The sequence below is a fragment of the Dermochelys coriacea genome, chromosome 4 (genome assembly GCF_009764565.3).
Source record: "Dermochelys coriacea isolate rDerCor1 chromosome 4, rDerCor1.pri.v4, whole genome shotgun sequence".
NCBI classification, from domain to species: Eukaryota; Metazoa; Chordata; order Testudines; family Dermochelyidae; genus Dermochelys; species Dermochelys coriacea.
This window is the reverse complement of record NC_050071.1, coordinates 45,056,679-45,075,619: the sequence shown is the minus strand read 5'-3', so window position 1 is coordinate 45,075,619 and position 18,941 is coordinate 45,056,679. Positions and strand designations below refer to the sequence as shown.

General features: G+C 40.5%; 1 long non-coding RNA gene across 1 annotated transcript in view; it reads right to left on the bottom strand.

Moving 5' to 3' along the window:
* LOC122459966 overlaps nt 1-18,941 on the bottom strand; it is an 89,835-nt gene that overhangs the window by 548 nt on the left and 70,346 nt on the right. The window lies entirely within an intron of this gene.

Sequence of the window (18,941 nt, the reverse complement as noted above, 5' to 3'; positions counted from 1 at the left end):
AGGGGCCTGTAGAAGACCAGATCAACCAACCAAAGACAGGAATAAAGGGAGTCTTTGCTCACATACTCATGAGAATTTTTTAAGTGAAAACCAAAGATGGAAAGAAAAAAATTCCCACTCGTTCACCCACCAACCCATTTAACTGAAATAAGCTAAATAATAAAGAACAAATTGACAGATGTCACTTCAGAGATTGAGCTGATGCTAGTATGGGCCTTCAAAAAATTCTTTAAAATGTTAATTTATTTTTATTGAAACTTTCACTTGTATGAATTTTTTTAAAGCAATTCGAACTTCCAGTTACTACTTATTACTAGTGGAAAGCTGAAAAGAAATGGTAGTGTAGTGGCTGTGAAAAGGAAACAAATATTGTTGTGTAACATTAAATTCCTTGTCTTTATTTTTAGCATAACTTGTGTATTGTGTTCCTCACTGTAGTATTTAGATATTGTTATAATAGACTAGGGCAGTAATATCCCTAATGACAGGTACCATGTTGTCAGATAAAAAATTCTTAATTCTTTCTGTAGAGGTTTGATACAAGTTCAGTTTGAGTTTTTGACAAAGGGTTGCCAGTCTTCATATGAATCAGTTTGATTATCTCTTGTCCTGAGTTCATGTCCTGATCTAAAAATCCCACTGAATTCACCAAAATCGAACAGTTTGTTTAACTTAGAGGGAGTGTGATAAAATGAGTACATCTTCCAGTATTGCAAGAGAAATTGCTCATGAGAGAGAGGAAAAAGTCTTCAAGTCCTCTGAAGAGGTCAGGTGAAAATTTCAGCTGCGGTTCTCAGGTAAATGACAGTGAGCCCACAGAGATCTTTACACATGATCAGCAGATCTGCATTACTACACCTGACCTCAATTATAGGGCAAGGTGAATACCTCCAAGTGAGAAATGTCTTGTCTTCTAAATGGATAAGTCTCCTGTATTTCTCACTTTTTCTCATTGCAATCACTTCTTAGTTCCCACTTTGTTGTACTTTATTTCTTCTTGTTACGTTTTCTTATATGGTTAAAAGCAGAGATGGGACCAAGCCACAGTAGATCTGGATCCAAAATTTCCCAAATTTTGCAGGGGACAGTTTGTTTAATTTTGCTAGCTAGATGCAGAGCAAGTACTGAGACACCACTGTAATGGGTATACTATAAATGCTGACAAGGAAATGGGGAGAATCTTCATTTGTATTTATGTAATGTGGTTAGGGGAGATTCAGGTTTGACTTAGATTTCAGTAAATATGAACTACTCCTAAATTCCTCATCTTCCTGAACAAAATTGTAGCAGTAAATAAGGAATCCAGAACACACGACTGGAACATAACAGCAGTTGTTTTTGTCAGAGCTGAATTGGTTGGCAAACTATTACTGAGAGGAAAGCAACTCATAAACAAACACTAAGCAAACCAATGCATGATATGTAGATTGGGGTTATAGATGAAAGGCCGCTATGAAGTCAATGGCAGAATTCACATTGTTTTCAAAGGGAATAGGATCCACACCATTTATTTTTCTGCCACATAATGGATTCCTAATATTATTTGGTTACATTAAAGTTTATAGTTCATTGAACTGTGAAAATAGGATATTGCACTGTGGATTACTTTATATGAAGTATTACACAGTATTGATGCCATTGTCTATGAAATAATTTTGGGTAGACTATACTTATTTTCTGTGAATTTATCACCAGATGTTAGCTATTGGTACTGTATGCCAAGTTCCATAGGAAAGCTAATTGATGTATCAGTAGCTATTCACGCAAATGTTTGGTCTGGTTTTACTCTCAGTTCTCTGTGTGAATTTCTCATGTATATTGTTGTTTCTGCTCTATTACACATAGTGGCAGCCTAGACAATACTATGTCATTAAGTGCAGACTTCATTACAGCATGTATGGGATAGGAAACTTGTTGCTGATCATTGTGTTTAAAGTTTTTTCACTTGTGCTTGTCAGGCCCAATCCTGAAGTCCAGAGGTGAAACTGCCATTGAAGTGGACCGGAGTTTTGCCCTCTGACAGAAATAAAGGTCTATGTGCTAGCTTCTTCAATTGAGTCATGGCAGAGTTATTTCTCCCAGGCTTTTTGTAAAGACAGGCCTATAACCAGCTTATGAAGCTTACTGAAAGAGAGAGGGAGAAGAGTGTGTTTGCTCCAGGGCATAAGACAACATTTGACCTTTGAGGATTAAAAGCAAATTTTCCATAGGGACAAATTCTCCCTTAACTGCCTACTGAAGGGTTTTTTGCACTTTTCTCTAAAGAAGCAGTACTGACCACTGTCAGAGACAGAATATAGGACTATTTGGACCACTGGTCTGATCCAGTATGGAAATTCCTAGTGAGATGGAAGTACAAATGGGGGTCATTCAATACAGTGTAGGAGAACATTTCTTCTTGGGGGATTTTTGAGACTTAAAATTTGGAAAAGAGAGTTAGAAATCCCCTTGAAACTGAAATAGAAGAACTATACTAATATACTGGAAAAGTGAAAGTGGAAAAGAGTTAAACCTTTTGCCCTATGACCCAGCTTGGCTACACATATCAGAAATCATTTGTACCTGGATTTAATAACTAAGGTCTTGTCTTCATTACTGGGGTAAGTCGACCTAAGTTATGCTACTCCAGCTATGTGAATAACTAGCTGGAGTTGGCATAACTTAGGTCGACTTACTGTGGTGTCTTCACTGCACTGCGTCAAAGGGAGATGCTCTTTGGTCAATTTACCTTTATTCTTCTCAGGGAGCTGGAGTAATGGAGTTGACCAAAGAGTGCTCTACCATCGATTTTAGCAGGTCTTCACTGGACCCGCTAAATCGACATCCGCTGTATCAATTGCACCAGTGTCAATCTCCCCAGTAGTGAAGACAAGCCCTTAGAGAATACTATTAGGATAGGCCATGGCTAGGACATTGACATGTACATTTTCCAAGGTCCATATATGAAAAAGGATAGTAGAATAAACTGTAAAGAATAAATTACCTGGTAAAAAACTTGTCCTGTTTATGCACTTCACCTTAATTTTTAGAAATTTATGTCTAAGCAAGACTGCTTTCTGAATGCTGAAGAAGATGGGGACCAGTATGTGCCTGACTGTTTTCAATAAAACACACACACACACACACACATTACCATATCACAGTGTGACTGAAACAACTGAGAAAAAAATTGTGAAATGGTTCTGCAATTAATTTTATTTTAGCACAGAGCCAGAGACTAATAAAAGCATTGCGAACCTCAGCCCAAGCCTTTTGGCATATTTCTATGCCCTTAGAGCATCTAGTATTAAAAGATTGTCCAAAAACTCATTTTGGGTTCATTATGGATTCTTTTTGAAGAACTCCAAGTCTCTCTAGATGAGACAAGTTATTCATTGGCTAGTTCCAAAAGTCTCAGCTATTTGTAGAAAAAGCAAAATCTGTTGTTGTTCAGTTCCCGACTGAACATTCCAGTTTGAAATGCCTCACAAAGAGCTTTTTTACTACCTTTTTGTTACTGATAGGTGAATAATTTGGGCTCAGCATGTCCATGTAGAAATGTAAAAGGGAGTGGAAACAAAATTATCTAAAAGCAGCTTATGAAGTATACCTCTCTTCCTTTCCCCTATACTGTTCAGCACTTAGTAAGTATCATGAATATCTAAATGCCATTTTTCAAATTCTGTTCATTTCCTGCCAGTTCATATGGCAACTCTGTGCTGACTTATAACTTATTCAAATAGTAATAGATGCATCTCAAAAGACCATAATAGTTGTATCATATAACACTACTCTTATTAATAGACTACTCAGAATAAAAGCCTCAGTATGTGTGCATTTTGACAGAACTCTTTCAGTGAAACTATACTGGTAATTGGAACCTAGCCAATAACTGAGTTAAAGTTATTTTTTGAAATGGGAAGACTCTTTACAGAAGGCCACATTCTCCTCTGTTACACCAATGCAACCTCAGTGTGATAAACAGGGAGATTCATTTCACATATCTAGGAACTGATCCTGGCTTAGAGCATGCAGGTTTCTATGCAGTGCAGTGGCGATAAACCAAACACCTTTCTTGAGGATACAAGATGTCAACCATAGAGAATAGGAAAGCATTTACCTTACTCTGGTGACCCTTTGGCTGTTGAAGAATAAAGTTAATTCATTTCAAAGTGTGGCGCAATTAGGGAAATAGAGAGGGGGATAGCTATATAAGGTATGTATACACTGCATAATAAACCGTGGGCTCAGACTCAAATCCTCCACTGTCCATAAACAAATCTCTCTCAGTTGTGCCTGAAAGCCCTAGGGCCCATGGACCCAAACAGAGTTATGGGTCTGAGCTTGTCCAAGCCCTGGCATTTTTCAGTATGGACTCAGCTCAAGCCCAAGGTACCAGACTCGTGGCTGGAACGTCTGCCAATGCCATTCCACAATCCCCTGAGCCTGTGTTTCCCAGGCCTTCCATCCCAAAACTTCCCACCCAATTCCCAGGAACTGGAAGCAACCTCCTGGTTCAAATGAAGCTGCTTAACATTTAACCTTTCATTTCCACACAGACTGCACATAGGGAAACATACCCCCTCTTGTGTTTACTATGGCCAGCACTAACAAGAAATCCTAAATCAAGCATATTTGTAACTGGCCAGAGGAACATAGCCAGATTCTGGTTAATCTCTAATGCAAGGCAAACAAGACATTCAATACCAACAAGAGCTCAAAAATGATCACGTCTACAAAGCTATATCAGAGTGGCTGGTGGCACTGGGGCTTGACCAGACCAGCAATCAATGCATACAGTGAATTAAGTGGCTCAAAACTGACTACTGAGAAATCAAGGATACTAACAGCACTTTGAGAACTTCCTCATATTCCTGCCTCTTTTATGAGGAATTGAACTATGTTCTGGGAACTGAATACAGTGGTGCATGACAGTCGCCTGAGCACGGTTAACACCATTGTAAGACCCCAGTCACAGGCACTACCACAGGGAAGTCTGCATGGAAGAAGCAGATGAAGTGACTCTGGTGGTGATGTTGGTCCGCGAAGAGGCTAGGCTTCTGGAGTAGCTACAGGACAGTCTGGGTCTGTATTCAAAGGACCTGTTTGGGACAGCCTTGGGGATGCACACTCCACCACTATTTTACAGCTATTGAGCATGGCAATTGAAGTTTCTTTTGCCAGGTCTTGTGAAATCAGGGTACAGTTTCTTAAACCATGGCAAAAGGGGGTAGGCAAGATCCCCTAGAAAGACAGTGACTCCATTTATAACAATATCATTTGTTGGGAATAATGTCCCAACTTGTCCATGAAGGAAAAGTCCTGATCGCCAGAAAAGCCTGGCATCATGCACCTTGCCAGGCTTAAGCTCCCTTTGCCAGTGCAGTCCACACTGGTGTCCATGAATCTACCTCTCTGGTCAACCAGAGCCTGCGTAATGATGGAGTAGTACCCTGGGTAGTTTATGTATTCATGTTTCTTGCACAAGTCCCATTGATGGTCCCAGCACAGTTTGGAAAGCCCATTTTCTCAAAACCAGCAATTATTTCAGGAACTTTTATTATGCCCACCACCTTTGGGTGAATCACAGTCCTGATTTCCTCACAAACTGACACAACCTCCACCCCCCGCACATGCATTGACTTGCCAACTTCAAACTGGTTAGCCACGGACCTGTAGCCATGCTTCCAGATGTCTGTAGCAACCCACTTCTGGACTGATAAGCCTCCCTACTCATGTATGCATCCTGATGTTAGGGGCCCACAAATCTCCAGGAAGGTCTGGTTCTTCATACAAAAGCTCTGGAGACACTGCTAGTCATCCCAAGTCTGCATGACAATGTGATCCCACCAGTCTGTGCTTGTGGCTCTGCTGCAGAAACGCCAGTCTACATATGGGGAGCGTGTGGTTATGGCAACCGGCATGAGCTGCGTGTCAGCTGCCATGTCAGTCTCACCCTCCAAGAGGGGTATTTGGTAGGATAAATACTGCTGCCAAAATATCCACGAGGTTCTCATAGATGGTCTGCCTGATTCCCAAAACAGGAGTGAAAGTATGAGCGGGAGAAGTTCTTCTACAGGGTCAGGATCCATGTTGATTACTCTGGCTGCTGGAAGTGTGCAGACCCCCAAAATGGCTTGTGTTCTGGATGTGTTCATAGGCTCAAACCACTTCTGGTCAAGTCCGGTGAGATGAACAGACAAGTTCTCTCACGATACACTGTGAATGAAGCCCTGTAGTGGCACAGTTACTAAGGGCTCTAAGAATCCTGGGGTATGTTCCAGAAACAAGATCTGACTTGGGTTTGTGTAGGGCAGTGTGTATGCAGTGGCATGGTTATGAGACTCAACAGCAATACAGTGTGGGTACTCAAGCATGATCTTGGAAAGAACAGATCTGCAGGCGTGGGTCCCACAGACGTGAGATTACTCTGCAGGCAGTATTATACCTATACCTATAGGTATAACCAAAGTATTCTCACCCTAAGAAGTAGTACTGAGGTTGTCCTCAGGCCCACAAGATTACTTCACTCCCCAAAAAGCTTTATGCCAGTGAAGGCTGTTGGTTGGTTAAATCCCCTTGCATGATGTACTAGCATAAAGTGGTTCCCAGTTCTCCTGTGTGACTATCTGTACTAAGAGTTGATGAAATCTGACTCTGGAACCAATTGCCACCAGGCCCCAGATGTAGCATGTTTTTATCTGCTGCTTCTACTAGCTAAGCCATCAAATCTTTCTTGGATTCTTTTTTCAGAGCCTGTTTCTTCCACTTCTTAAGAAGAATATAAAATACATTTAGCTTTAACCCAGTTAGTAGAGAAACTTTCAGCTCAGTGAATAAGCTATAGCATTTTATTCACAATATTCAAGAGTCCCTGTTTGATGAACTGAAAATTAAATCTCATGTATCGCCAGACCTAGCTTCTCTACAGATTTGTGAGTCCTTTTGCAAGGCCCATTTCAACTGCCTGGTTGGTAACAAAAGAAAAATATCTCAGCCAATCGTAAATTCTCTATACCAGAACTGTAGAAAAAAAATTAAAGATCCTATCAACTTGAACTTTTTTGATAATCAAAAAATTGCTTTAGTCAGTATAGCCTAACTTAAAATCCTTTTAAAAGTTGTATAGTTTTTTCTGCTCCCTTGTTTATATTTATAAGGTCTTTTTAGTTAGTTATTTTCTCCCTTGCTACCTGGCTATACAGTAAAATAGTGAAATTGACTATAAGCAAAGGGCTGTCAAATGTCCAAAGTAAACAAATGGAAAAATAGCCACAGTTTTTACTAACTTCTTTCAGCTACAGTAGTCCAAGTGGTTTCTGTTGTGCTGTCTGGCAAGGTCAGGCAACCGAGAGCATTGTCTTTGAGAGTATGCTGCAGCTTCAGAATGCAGATTGAGACCAGGGATATAAAGTTTAAACCGCAACTCTTTTTATTAGACATATGACAAGATTTCTCCTATAGACTGAGTATGCAGACCCTGAGTATGCTGGCAACATGTGAGAAAACCCTCGCATTGCGAGGCTGCCTGGTGATTATGTATGACTAAGGCTATGATTTTGTCATGGACATTTTTTAGTAAAAGTCATGCACAGGTCACAGGCAATTAACAAAAATTCTCAGAAGCTGTGCCCTGTCCTTGACTTCTACTAAAAATGTCCATGACATAACGGGAAGGGAAGAGGGTTGATCACTCTGCCCCCTGTGGCTGGGAGCTGTGGCCCCTACCCCATGGCCCCTACCCCTGGGCCCCTACCTGTGGTGGCTGGGGAGCTGCAGTGGATCCTCTGCTGCCCAGGGACTGGTAAGCTCTGGGGGATTCCCCCCCAGGCAGGGAAGCTGCGAGGGTTCCCCTGCAGCTTGCAGTGGCTAAAGAGCTGTGGGGGTCCCTCACATTTGTGGGGACTGGGGAGTTCTGGGGGATCCCCCCTGCCACTTGCGGCAAATGAGGACCTGCAGGGAATCTCCCCTGCTGCCCATGGCATCTGGGGAGTTCTGGAGAATCTCCCCCCCCCCACCCGCAGGGACTGAGGAGTTCTGGGGGTCCCCACACCTGGGGGGGTTGGGGAGCTCCGAGGGATTCCTCCACCGGCAGCGGCAGCTGAGGAGCTGCCGGAGATCTCATGCCAACCACAGGGACTGGGGAGCTGCAGGGGACCCCTGCACTCACAGCAGTTGGAGAGCTGTGGGGACCCCTACCACTCCAGGTGGCAGGAATACCCCACAGGTCCCGGCCACCATGGGAGGTGGGGGTACCCTGCAGCTCCCAGCCTCTATGGATTCCATGACTTCTGCGTCCTCCGTGACCAAATCGTAGCCAGATGCATGACTAATTTTAAAGAGACAATACCTCACCTATACTACATCTCCCTTTCTTCATTTTTAAAATCCCTCCTCATAAATAACTTCTCAAACGATAAGAACAGGAGTACTTGTGGCACCTTAGAGACTAACAAATTTATTTGAGCATAAGCTTTTGTGGGCTACAGCCCACTTCATCAGATACATCTCTAAGGTGCCACAAGTACTCCTGTTCTTTTTGCGGATACAGACTAACACAGCTGCTATTCTGAAACATCTCAAACAATGTTCTCTGCATTAGGCCTGAGTCTTGAGTAGAGTATTACAGCACTGTTAACTACTTGCTGTTTAATCTTAATCTGTGTGGGTCAGAAGTTGTTAACATTTATTCCATGAAGAAAAGGAGTACTTGTGGCACTTTAGAGACTAACAAATTTATTTGAGCATAAGCTTTTGTGAGCTACAGCTCACTTTATCGGATGAAGTGAGCTGTAGCTCATGAAAGCTTATGCTCAAATAAATTTGTTAGTCTCTAAAGTGCCACAAGTACTCCTTTTCTTTTTGCGAATACAGACTAACATGGCTGCTACTCTGAAACCATTTATTCCATGGGAATGCAATCTTTACCATTGGCTCAGTCTACTCCTACAAGCAATTTCTGTTGAAAAAATAATCATACAAGTCTTGGTATTGTGCTGGAATGTGCTCCTGACATCCCACTTCCTGTGAATTTACCTTCTGATGGTGCTGATGCAACCTGTGTCTCAGATGTTGGTGTTAATTTTGATTGTTGGTTTTCTGGTACAGGTTTCTCTTGCTGCACATGTGATTCCTCTGACTTAGATGTCTGATTTGTATCTGTTGTTGGCATTGTACAGTAAGATCTTTGGTGCCTTCTGTTATGTCTGTACCTTTCTCCTCTAGGTGTCTCAATGCAATATGACCATGGCTCCAAACCTGTATTTTACACCCTTGCCAGCTGCCAATCTTGTATAGTTTCCATGCATACTAACTCTTGATGATGTAACACAGATAGTGGCTTAGTTGTCCAATCTTATTTCTTCTGTCTTTCCTATAGCTACTTTAATCTGGGGTGAGCCCTCTGAAGTATTTTGGGTTGTAGCAGTCCGTGTGAAGATGGTAGAGTAGTTCTCAACATCCTCCTCATAAGCAACTGTACCAGATAGTATCTATCAGTTGTGTGTTTCACAACTCCAAAAGAGGTAAGTAGGGGTCTCTTCCTGATGCAGCCAGTTCTGAAATGTTGATTTTTTTATTGTCTAAATGGTCCTCTTAGCCATTCCATTAGATCCTAGAGTTTCACTCACTAAGATATCATGAATTTATCCATTTCTCTAATTGCAAAGGAAACATGGTCACTCACTAACTCTTTAGAGATGTTATGCCTTGCAAATACAGCTTTCAGTTTAGCAATAACAGGATGTGCTGACTTGTCTAGCAGATACAGAATTTCTAGAAATTTGGAAAAACAGTCCACTGGAAGTAGATATGAGCGTATGCTGAAATAACAAATGTCTGTAGCTATCTTGTGTCATGGTAGATTAGCAATCTTTTGAGACCATAATTATTTTTTTTGGTTACTTGGCCTATATTCCTGGCATACCCTGCATCCTTCTATAATTTGTACTATGTGTTGGGTCATACCTGGCAGTGCACTATCTGCCTATCTCTTGCTTTGGTTTTCTGAATGACTTAGTGTGATTCCTGCAAGTGGTTAAGCATTTCCTGCCTTCTATTGTTAGGAATAATTATCTTGTCACCAGACACTTACAAACCTTGTCATAATGAAATAGTGTATCTCACAGCCCACTATGGCTGCCATCTGGTATTCACTTTTTGTCTTCTGTATTGCCAGACCTCACATACAATATCATATAAGGCTTGTATTACAGGATCTTTCTGTGCATCCTCCAGTTTGCTTAATAAATCTGTGCTGAATATAGAGGTGGCCTCAACTACATGATGACCATTTTTATCAGTGATTTCATCATCTAGGTCTGTGGTAAGTGCCACTACAGGTCTTGATAAAGTGTCTGCAATTAACATGTCTTTACCAGGGGTATATGTGACATTAAGATAATATTTCAGCGAACATGTATCGTAGCCTTGCGGGTGCTTTTCCAAGAAGTTGGAGGATATCATCTCCAGTGGTTTATGATCAGACTATCTCTACCTATACACTCTCTCTCTCTCTCTCTCTATATATATATACATATATACAAGAATGAAACTTCTTTTTGGGAAACACAACAATGAGTAGTTCTTTTCAATTTGGGCATAATTTTGTTCAGAGTTTATGATGCATATAAAATAGGGTCTCTGCCTTGTAGTAGACAACTCCTAATCCATCTTTGGATGCATCTGCTTGAATAGTGGCTTGCTTGTTGGGACCGTAGAATCTGAGTACTGCTACGTTACAGAGCACTGTCTCTAGTTGTTGAAGTGCCTTGTCATATTCCAATGACTATTGCCAAGTTACAGTCTCATTTAGCAATCATCTCAGTGGAGCAGTCAAAGATGCTTCACCTGGGATGTACTGTGCAAGAAAGCTAATCATCTCTAGGATCCTCAGTAATATCTTCTTGTCCTGCAGAGGTTTCATGTTAGCTATGTCTTCAACCTTACTGTCATCTGGTCTGATTCCTTCTTAGGCGAGAACGTGCCCAATATATTTCATGTCTTTTACTTTGAATTGTATTTGATGTGGATTGAACTTGATATTCTCTGCTTTAGTCCTTGCCATCACTTTCTTCAGTATCTGATCATGTTCTGCCTGAGCTGATGCTACTATTATCATGTTGTTTACTATTAATTTGATATCTGCAATATCTTCAAATATTTCATTATTCTTTTGTTGAAACACTTCACTAACTGATTTTATTCAAAGGGTAGACAGAAAGTTGTATCTGCCCCAAGGTATATTGAAACTGTGCAGTTCAGATCTTATCTAAGGTAACATCCATTTAGGATAGTGAATATGCTTTTACTGAATGTTTGCTGGTGTGGGGATGGAGTAATTCTCTCAGTACAGCCTTAATAAGGTTTCTAGGATCCAAACAAATTCTAATCTTGCCATTTTTCTTGTCAGTTATGACCATGGAGTGGGTGTGTTCACATTAGCTATCATCCTTTCCTTTTCTATTTGTCTCAATCTGTCATTGCAAAGGGTATATTTCTGCAACTGTATAGAATGGTGACTGATGGTATGTATATATCTATATATATCTACATATATATATATGTGTGTGATGCTTCCCAGTGAACTCTCTTAGTCCCCTGAAAACTTCTGGGTATTGTACAATCAAGTCTTCTTTAGTGCTGGGTTCCGTAATGTGGAGCATACCTATCCTGCACATTAAGTTCAGCTGTGTGGAAATTTCTCTGCCTAACTTGTATATGCTTTGGTGATGAAGAACTAAAGACTGACATTAGCTTTGGCTGTTGCTGTTGTTAGGTTGACTTCTTCTTCAGAGTCTCTTCTGGAAGTGCTGAATGCTATAAGCACAACAACAGACTGTTTTATCTGTATGGGTCCTGGTATCATTTTCAAAAAGTGAAGTGGGTAAAACAAGGGCTGGAGCTAGGAAACAAAAAAGTAGAGATCTCCAGAGTCAACCTGTGTTAGCCCTAGAAGACATTCAGTGTTGATAGATAACTACATCTCTGTCACCTTTTGGAACCATAGACTGAACTCATTTTTTGTATATAGTTTGCCTGCCTTAACCGGGTAAATAACTCTCTTATTTCTTTTCCTAGTTAATAAATCCTTAATTAGGTTACTATAGGATTGGCTACCAGAGTTGTTTTTGGTGTGAGATCTAAGGTACAAACTGATCCATGGTAACTGACTGGTCTTTTGAGACTGGCAGCAATGTTAATAGTTTGATGGGGATTTTTTTTGGCATAAGTAACCATTTATCACTAAGTTGAGCATGCCTGGATGGCAAGATAGATTGGAGTGCCCAAGGATGCTATCCGTGATTCAAAGATAAGATGGTAAGACGGTGATTCAGGAGGTGACATTTGTTACCGGGTTGGTGAAATATCACCAGGTTGGAGAGTCTGCTTAGCTTTTGACTATCTGCCCAGAGGCTGGCACTCATGATCATGAGCCATTCCAGACAGCATGGCACCCATCTTCTCCAATTCTAAGCAATATTACCAAGTAAAGATAAAGGTGGGGTAGCTTGCAATCCTCCATGTTCAGATTTCTTTTAATACTATTTTCTATGTAACTGCTTTACTTTCGGCATCACTTCCATTAACTCACTGTGTCTCCATATTCTGTACCTTTTATTGGTTCCTGTTGGTCTGTGGATTGCAGTTTCTTGTCTTTGCATAGCCATTTGCATCATTTACTGATGCTCTGTTCCCCTCATAAAAACAGCCACTTTCTTGCTTCATGCGGAATCTGGTCACTTCTGATACTGTGCTTTCCAGCACAGTCAGGCAGCTGAGAGTGTCTTTTTTATGAGTGTACAGCAACCTTTGTACTTCAGGAGTCCAGAGTGAGACCAGGGTTATAAAGTTTAAACCTTAACTCTCTTTATTAGATATGTAACAAGATGACTCCTACAGACTTTGTATCATGTGAGAGATCTCTGACACTGGGAAACCCTCTGGTGATTATGAATGACTAATTTTAAAGAGACAGTACCTTAGTATACGTCATTTACAAATTACAATAATAGGTACAAAGTTTTCAGCCAGAAATGTTATTTTCAAGTTGTGTCCCTTTAAATATTCTTCATTTTCTGTTATGTTTCTAGTCTCTTGTCTGCCCCAACTGAGTTTTAATTAGTTACCCCTCACACCACATGTCGAACACCCAACAGTCAGCTTTCCAACCCTGCAAAACTGTTCACAGTCTGGAACTGTTGATAGCACTGGACCCCCTGAGGATGTGAAGGAGCCACACCCCCTGCTGCTATGAGGGGATGAAAAATGAGTATGTGCTCTGCCATGTGCCCCGAAAGAGATCTGGCTACTCTCTGATGCTGCTCAGTCTCTCCTTATTGAATGCTAGGGCATTCTTGAAGGGCAACTTGGCCAGACTATCAACCATTTTCATACATTTTCATGCCTTTGGTTTTGCACACCTGACTTACAGGACCTTTACCAGTCATAATGGAGATGTGATTCTGGACAGTGATCATGTCATCTGTGTATACACAGATGTCAGTGACGGGGCTAACTGCATCTCCGTACTCCTCCTCCTGGTTTCTTGAGTGAATCTCCCTCAGGCCTCAAACCATCCACTCTCTCTTGGGGTGGAATCACATGATATTCCCACTCCCAGACCAGGCCCTGGACTGGAATACAGAGTGATCAACCAGGATTACTTCAGCAGGCCTCACTTATCTTCAGTATCTGCAGTTCTCTTCACTCTCAGAGCAATGACAGTACTACCCTTCTTAAAACAAAGTATTATTTTTTTAGAACCAAATCATTTCAGATAAAACAGATCTTTAAAACAATAATCCAGTCTATATTCATGCCTGCCTTTCCCTAGACTCTGTCTGCAGAGCCTCTCTCTCTGTCACTATCCCCTGACAATAAATTCTCTCTCTGGCCCCACCCCCTGCCTCTCCTGAGAAAAATGTTTTAACTGTTCATAGCCATTTGATCTATTAGTTCCCAGCAGTGGCAGAACAGCTGTGTCACTGCAGCATGAGGCTTGGAATTAAGCCATTTGTCCTATAACTACCCCCTAATGTTTGCTTGGAAATTGTTTATCTATTGTTATTATGGTGTTTTCCTGCTCTTCCTTCCACAGCCCCTTATTAAGTTAGATCAATATATTCATACAGAAAAGTCTTAACCCAATATACAAAGCTTCACCTCATTGACCAGATCACATACGGTGTTGATAAAATGATTACATCTCAGTATTCTCAGGGTATTACGTAGCAGCTCCATGTCCCTCAAAATGACACTTTATAAACAATAGGAAAATGAGATCCCTGCCATGAGGAGTTGATAATCTGATTTTGAAAGACGTCGTGCAAAGATAAAGGAACAGATGGAAGAGTGAGAACACACTGTGCTAGAGGAGAGGTCCATATTGGCAGGCTTGGTGGAAGATATGAGAATTAAGGAGGGATTTGACGATGGTTACTTGGAAAAATAATGTTGCAAACAACAGAAACAAAAAAGTATTTTGGCTTGTTTTCTGAGATTTTCTCCAGAATTATCCCCCTTTTGGAGCTAATAGTTCAGGGAATGACATAAAAGCATGATGAGTCACATTTTTTTGGGAGGAATTTAGCACTTTTGCATGTTTTTAGATGGTGTGGATGTGAGTGGGTATCTAGGGATACAAGGTATTTGAATACCATTCATTTCTAGTGTTGACTAAATCATCTTAGTGCAGTTTACATTAAAACTGAGGGAAGAGAAATAAAAATAGATCTTTTTTCAATCTGGACTCTCTCCAAACTTTAGCTGTGCTCCATGCCATGGAAGTCTGTGCCAGCATGAGGGATTCCTGAAAACTTTGCTTCCACATCACAGAAGACAAACATACTTTTTGACTAAATCCAGCTCTTAGCCCAATGTGTCTACTGGAAATTATGAAGGGAATTTAAATGAAAATTTTGATAGACCTTCTATGCTTTTCTGGAGTACCCCTTGGTGCCGCTGTTTTGAGAATGAACTCCTGCCTAGGGAAACAAGTTTTTTGTAGTAACTAATATCTGTATTTAATTTTCATTATGCTATACCATCACACCTCTACTCTTGATGCCTTTTCTGTCCCTCAATAAATATGATAAAAATTTCAGTGGTTGGCTCAAATGAAGCTATTTGTTGTTTGAAAAAAATATGTGCTTTAAGACAGACAAAAGTGATAAACTGCTGAGGGGGGATTGGCGATGGGTACATCCTTCTTGAGGGGATTGGCGATGGGTACATTGTTGAAACATAGCTTAATTTACTACTTGTTATGAGATTTCACAAACAGAATATTGCTTTGCCGTGTTGTGAGACATGAATGTGGCCAGTTAATATCAATGGAAATAGATAGAGAATCTACTACGGATTGGAAGATTGTGGATGGTTCAAATTGCCTCTCCATCTTTAGAGGTTACTGAGGATATTGTCTGTGTGTGTTTATTGTAACTTATCCTATTTATTACTAGAAACACATTCTCTGTTTAAGCATCGCATCAGCCTCTGCTTTTCTGAGGTAACATGAGAACATGATAGCACTAGTTATCTGGATCTGTACCCATTATCTAGTCCCGTCTGACAAACTCACAAAAGACACAGCAAGTGTTTGGTATCTTCTAGTCAAAACATGGTGGAAATGAAAAAGAAACAAGAATTTGACCTGTTTTGTAGAAATAATACAAATGCCAAAGGCAGTGAGATGATACACAATAAACACTAGCCAAATGTCTGCCCACACCACAAAAGTTACAACAAAACCAATTTGCTATTTTCAGCTCAGTACAAATTTGAGGTGCCAAAAATCCCATTAAATGGACAGAAAGGAAAAAAAAGTAATTATAACTGGATGTGGGCCCAGCAGATTCAAGGAACAAAAGCACTTATAACTGGAGGTGGGCCGAAGAGGCGGCGTTCCAGTCTGGATTAACTTTTAGGGTAGAGTTCATGTCTGAGTCTAAATCAGGACTAGAGTTTAGCTTTGGGATTAACACTGCTTGACTTTCACAATCTATTCTTTCAAGGTTTCTGCACAAAATCACAAATATCACAAAATCAGTTCTTGACATTTTTCAGCATGTGGGGCAGAAGTGGAAAGTAGAACTGTTCTTTTTGCTCAGATCTGAACCAGAATCAAAACAATAAGTATTGGTTCAGTCTGGGGAGGGGAATCTAACCCTCCTCCTCAACTTGAAATATAAAGAGTTTTGGATGAAAAGATCCAGGTTAATTCTATCTGTGTTTATAACTGCATGTTTCTTATGGTATAGCTATGTTGCAAACTGAAGTGATTGCAGTTTCGGTAGACAGACCCACGTTAACGTGACTGAAAATAGCAGTGTAGGTGCGGCACCACGGGTTTCAGCGTAGGCTTTATAAGCACACGAGGGACACTTAGTATTTACTAATGGTGCTGAAGCCTGCACTGCCTCAAACTGTTGCTTAGTACTGGGCATTTTGAAGTCCGAGAGCAAGCATGTATATTGGTGCCAATAGTGGTGTCCTGAAATACCCCAGAATCAAACATGAACCCCAGTTGAGATTTACCTCCACCTTAATATGAACTGATATTTGGGACAAAAAACTTCTGATCAGATTACTTTCTCTGATGTAAAAGCTTGGAATCCAGAACATTCTTCATGGATCTTTCACTGTCTATAATGAAGAAGCACATTTTATTATTTAATATTATTAATAGCACCAGAAATGCCATATTAGAAATGTTCTGAGTGGCTCAGGAAAAGCATGAGGATGATACTCCACCATGTACAAGACACTTTGATATGTGTTTTTTGGTTTTGCTTTCTTAATATCTAGGCTTGTTTCTTCACTGAATGGCTCAGTTTATTGAGTCAATTAGGCTTGTGAGAGCCAATTTTCTTTTCCAGTTATTAAATAACTGCAAACAGTTGTATGTTTGTTTGTTTACAAATGTCTTAAGTGGGTGGATGACTTTAACATATGTTAGAATGGACAAAATAAGACAAGTGGTTTTCTTTAATGTGAAATCCAGCACTTGTGACAGCCCTGGCATATACTTGTATATTCACAGAACAGACATATCATGAGAAGTAGTAAGTAGTATAATTTTCCTCACACTGCACCAGCCTAATCCCTGTACCTCAGTCCTTACCTTCTCATCTTTAGAGATGATCTTTCAGGTAAGTGAGGCTTGTTGACCTTTCTGATGAGACCTCGAACAAGAGTGTTAATTGTGGTGAGTTGGTTACCTGCCCACTAGGAATTGGACTAAAAGTCATTTCACACAGGCAACTGAGCAGCTATTAGATGATTGCACATATTCTTTATTTATACAGAGCTTGTGCTAAGCATTTTACAGAACAAATAAAATAAATGGTCTTAGCCCTGAGGTGTTATAAGCTAACTTTAGACATGACTCAATGAGTGAAAGCAACAGTGTGTATGTGTATGCAGGGGAGGGAAGAAACGGAGAAAGAGGGGTTTAGGCTTACAATAATAATGAGATTATGTGGTTATTTAGGTTCATTATGTGCATGTCTTGATGGTACTACTGCTTCATTTTAAAAATATAACATTTCTTACTCAGTATTCCCCCCCCCCCCCATAATGAGTAGAGAGGATATTTGAGTAATGAGAGTTAGCATTAGCAGGTCTTGTTCAAGAAGCAGTCTCTTGAAGATTAAAGATGATTAAAGATAAAACCCTGAGCACATGTCCTTTGAAAACCCAGGCACCGCTAAGATGTTGCTTGTTGGGTACCTAAAAATTGAGGTACCTAAAAACTGAGGTACCCAAAACTATTAGTCATTTAAAAAAATTAGGCCTATTGTTTGTCTCTTTAAAAGTGTAGTAGGAAACCAGGCACAAAGAATCTGGGGAGGCGTCTTGGCAAGACTTCAACAGTGAAACAGAGAAAATAGCTTTAGGGAAAACTCTCTTTCTTTATTATCAGAGGCACAGTTTTAGCAAAGTTTGCCTGACACTTCCCATTATGAGCCATGGTTTCAGTTGCTTTTAATTTTGTTAAACTTAAACTGAATGGGCTGACATTTTCCATGCCCAGTGTCTGCCTCAGGTTGACTAGATTTGGAAAATTTCAGCAAAAATGAATCAGCTGTTTTTCAGAACAAGGTTAGGAAATAAAAACAATACATTGTTTTGCTCAGATTAAAAAAATTTCTACAACCATTTCATTGTGAAGCTTAAAGTACCACCATACTTTGCAGCAGGACCTTAAAATTTGGTAGGGGGGCATGCTGGTATCAGGGATTTGTCTTTTGTGAAAATCTGTCCAAATTTGGTCCAGTTATAAGCCTCTGAGAATCTCAGTTTGCACATAATCAGTGGAGACGGTTTAGCTGCCAAACTACAATTCCATCTGTGCTTAGCATGCACAATCCCCACACAGTGACTAACCATGCTGAGTCCCAGGGTTGCAAGGCCTGAGCAAGACTGCTCCTCCCAGCAATCATGAGCAGTGTTAGTGTTCGGCACAAGAACTGAGAGCAGGTAGCTGTCTCTTCTGTTCTCTCAGTGGTCCTGCTGTTGGCACCCAGACAGTGAGGAAGAGGCAGAAACAGCCTGATTTAAATGCAGAGGGGTAAAGAAATGGTCTCCCCTCCTGGGCTGTTCTATGGAGTTCATAACTATAGTATCTGAGTGTTTCACGGATATTAAAAAATTTATCTTCGCATCCCTATGAAGAGAGGTGGTTTACAGATGGGGAACTTAGGCATGGTGACATTATTGTCAAAAGTATACACTAATTTTGGGTGCCCAATCTCAGATGCTTTTGGCGTGAATTTTGAGAGCTTCGCATTTTATAGCTCTTTATTTGATCAGAGAATAGCTCTTGTTGATTTTAATTGCAGTTGTTAGTGCTCGGCACTCCAGCAAATCAGACCCCAGGTGTGTCAAGCTGGGTACCCAGAAAATGATAAAGAAGTTAGTGGCTACCTGTGAAACGTTTGTTTTTAAGTGACTTGCCCAAC